This window comes from Trichechus manatus, unplaced genomic scaffold (genome assembly GCF_000243295.1).
Source record: "Trichechus manatus latirostris isolate Lorelei unplaced genomic scaffold, TriManLat1.0 scaffold00126, whole genome shotgun sequence".
NCBI lineage: Eukaryota > Metazoa > Chordata > Mammalia > Sirenia > Trichechidae > Trichechus > Trichechus manatus.
This window is the reverse complement of record NW_004444062.1, coordinates 7,071,723-7,075,838: the sequence shown is the minus strand read 5'-3', so window position 1 is coordinate 7,075,838 and position 4,116 is coordinate 7,071,723. Positions and strand designations below refer to the sequence as shown.

Genomic DNA, 4,116 nt, shown 5'->3' with positions numbered 1-4,116 from the left:
CCTTTCAGCTAGTAGTCTAGTGCTTAAGCATCTGCACCACCCAGGGACTCCAGAATAGTTTTAGATTTACAAAAAAAATTGTGCAAAGAAATACAGAGAGTTCACATATGCCTCCTCTTCCCCCCGCACACGCTTTCCCCAGTTATTAATATCTTGCATTTATGTGGTACATTTGTTACAATGGATGAGCCAATATTGCTGCATTATTATTCACTGAAGTCCGTAGTTTACATTAGGGTTTACTCTTTGTGTTGTACAATTCTATGGATTTTGACAAATACTGCATAAAGTCATGTGCCCACAATTACGGTATCATTGAATAGTTGCACTGCCCTAAACATGCCCTGTGCTTCGTTTATTCCTCCCTCCCTCCCTGCCCCTGAACCCCTGATCTTTTTTACTGTCTCTATAGTTTTGCTTTTTGCAGAATGTCATATTGTTGGAACCGGCTGACTTTTATTGTCTTGTAATTTTTGCCATGGATATGCAGGTGCAAATACTGAAAAGCTTTTATAATGGCCAAAATTACCAAAAGCCTGTTCTATTTAGTTTTTATTTATAATATAGGCTGAAATTGTTGCTGTGTTCCCTTGCTTTAATTTGTGAGTTTTGTTGTCAGAGTGTAGACCCAACTTTTAGTAACAGAGATGAAGACTTCGATAAAACAGAATGCCACTCGGTATTGGGAGTACTGTTTATGAGGGAAATGAACTAGAACAGATTATTCTGTTTCTTCAGCTACTTAGACTTGTTTAAAATGAACATCACTTTAATTCTAACAAAGGAAAGAGTGGACAAATGAGCTAATGAAGACTGCATGTGCCTTACAAGTAAGCTCCAGTGTAAAAGACACAGCTGGGCATATTCTAGGGAAACCCCAATCAGAAGAGCTTACTTAGGGGTGCAGAGTTGCCATGGGAACCCCTGATCACATACTCCTGGTAAAGCAGTAGAGCTCCCGGACATGATCTTGGAGGGAAGGCTTGGAATAGAAAGAGCCTGGGAATCCTGTTCCGGGTTATGGATAATATAGGAACTATGCTACTAGGTAAGGTCACCTTCTGTTCCACTTACTATAGATGGTGAAAGATTACCCAAAACGTACATAATGGTTTAAAACAACAATCCCATTTATTTTGCTGAATCTGCAGTTTGGGCAGAGCTTGGTGGGGTACCTCATTTCTGCTCCACTTGGCATCACCTAGGACAGAATCATCTGGAGGCTGGTTCACTCACATGTCTGGCAGTTATTGCTGGCACTTGGCTGGAACACCTGTGTGTGGCCTGGGCTTCCTTACAACATGCTGGCTGGGTTCCAAGGGAGAGCATCCAGCGAGAAAGAGAGCCAGGTGGAAGCTATATTGACTTTTATGACCTAGTCTTGAAAGTCGTACAAAGTCACTTATCCAGTACTGTCAAGTCAATTTCTACTCATAGCAACCCTGTATAACAGAGTAGAACTGCCTGATAGGGTTTCCAAGGAGCAGTAGTGGATTTGAACTGCTGACTTTTTGGTTAGCAGCTGTAGCTCTTAACCACTGTGCCACCAGGGCTCCAAAGTCACTTACTTCCACTCTGTTCTGTTTGTTAAAAGCAAGTCAGTAAGGCTGGCTCATATTCAAGGAGAGGGTGCACAGACACCCATCTGTTAATGGAGGACTGTCAATGTCACATCATAAGAAGAGCATGTGGAATAGGTCATTTATGGAAAATACAATCTGTCATACCTCCTATTAGGTCTAATTGTTTAAGGGGGTTCTAAGGGATTCTGCATTAACCTAGAGTCTTTTCTCCTATATTCATCTACATCTGATTTCCAGAAATGATGAAATCTATCTCAGGAAGGTCGAAGAACGTTTTTTCACCTACCCTCTTCCCTGGAGGAATTGGTCTCTTGTGGGAACATCAGTAACATCAGTAGTTCAAAGAAACTCAGTATATCTCCCCATGATAGCACCTGAGATAACTAAGAATCCTGCAAATCAAGATGAGTAGATACCTTAAATGTCACCTGATTTAACCAGCTACCCTCGGGAAATCTCCTCCACATCCACCCATTACCCCAAGGTAGTCATTCAGCCATATATTAGGAGACAGGGATGTTGAGGGGTAAGTCAGTTTTGTGAGAGCAGTAGGTACTTTTTTAAAGTCTTAGGAATGGTTTCAAAATTAGAGGAAGAACTTTCCCAGGACAAACCCTGCAGGTGTCCACCCGTACCTTGGGCTGTATCACCTGGCAGAATGCTGATGTGAGATCATATTGGTCACTTAGCCCCGTGATGGTTTTCACTTTGGTGTGCACCCTCTCGGGGGTCCTTGAGCTCACTCGGGTGTGAGCTCTCATCCTAAACATGCTCTGGGGTTTTCCCTGTCGAGTTTAATAAACAGATATATGTCAGTCAAGAACATTTCAAAGGGAAACAGGGTAGAGACTGGAGGAAAACTTTTGTATTCTTTGCCTCACTGATAGACTTCAATTTCCTTTTACCAATTAATTTATGCCTTCCCCCTTCCTTTAAAAAAAAAACAAAACAACTACGTGCTCTCAGACTTCTTAAACTATGGCACGTAATCAGTGATGGAGAGCTCATTGTCTTCTGAAATAGCCCATTCTGTCTTTGGATTGTTATCATTAAAAAATGGTTCCATTATTTTAAGACAAAATCTGTGTTTCTGCAGCCTTTACATATTGGTCATTGCCTTACCTTTTGAAGCCATAAAACAGGTTTATTTCTTGTGTTTTATGATAACATTTCAGTTCTGAAAACCTTCCTTATCCCCTCGGAGTCTTTCCTCTAGAATAAGCATTTGCTCCTCCCTTAGCCAGTCTTCAGGTGCTCAGCCTCAGCAGGCCCCAGAGTTTTTTGGAGCAAGTTGGAGATACGAGGATTTGGGGCTAGGGTGTGAGCACTGGGGCCACAAGACAGGAGTTGACAAGGTGAGTAGACACCTTCACTGTTGTAGGCCTCAGAGCATCAGGTATCGGGGTACCTCCAGGCGAACCCACAAGACTGAGATACCATGTGTCCTTATTTCCCTGTATTGATCAACCTCAGAAGATATTGCAAACATGATATTCCTAACTATAAGGGAAAAAATAAAGACACCTTGAATTGGGAGAATCCCTGGTGGCGCAGTGGTTAAGAGCTTGGCTGCTAACCAAAAGGTAGGCCGTTCAAATCCGCCAGCCGCTTCTTGGAAACCCTGTGGGACAGTTCTCCTCTGATCAATAGGGTCGCCATGAGTCGGAATCAACTTGGCAACAACGCATTTGGTTTGGTTTTGAATTGGTACTATGCTGGCAACAAGGTTGTGAAGAATCCTCCTGCCAAAAATAAGAGTCATATATATTTTTTAAATAGACTATTTTTTAGAGCAGTTTTAGGTTTATAGAAAAATTGTACAGAAAGTACAGAGCTTTCGCCTACACCCTTCTCCCTTGCACACTGTTTCTCCTGTTAACATCTTATGTTCCCGTGGTACATTTGTTACAGTTGCTGAACCAGTATTGCTACATTATTATTAACTAAAGTCCATAGTTTGTGTTAGGGTTCACTCTCTGCATTGTAGAGTCCTTTGGGTTATTGCAATGCATAATGTCATGTGTCCACCACTACAGCATCATACAGAATAGTTTCATTGCTCTAAAAATGCCATATGCTCCACTCATCTTGTTATTTTCTCTGTCTATATTTTGCCTCATATAGAATGTCATAAAATTGGAATCATACAGTATGCAGCTTTTTCAGACTGACTTTTTTCACTTAGCAGTATGCATTTGTGTTTTAGTGGCTTATTAACTCATTTCTATTTATCGCTTGATAATACTACATTGTATGGATGTATAAGGAGCCCTGGTGCGGTGCAGTGGAAACCCTGGTGGCGTAGTGGTTAAGAGCTGCGGCTGCTAACCAAAAGGTTGGCAGTTCGAATCCACCAGGCGCCCCTTGGAAACTCTATGGAGCACTTCTGCTGTGTCCTATAGGTTCGCTATAGTCTGAATTGATTCAACAGAAACGGGTTTGTTTTTTTTTTTTTGGTTTGGTGGTGCAGTAGTTAAGCGCTTGACTGGTAACAAAAAGGCCAGCGGTTCGGACCTACCAGCCTCTCTGTGGG

The 4,116-nt window shown here is 42.0% G+C and overlaps 1 protein-coding gene across 1 annotated transcript in view; it reads left to right on the top strand.

Annotated features, from left to right (window-relative positions):
* The window catches only part of PGM2 (phosphoglucomutase 2), a 72,490-nt gene that overhangs the window by 4,821 nt on the left and 63,553 nt on the right, over positions 1 to 4,116 (top strand). The gene's annotated exons all lie outside the window — the stretch shown is intronic.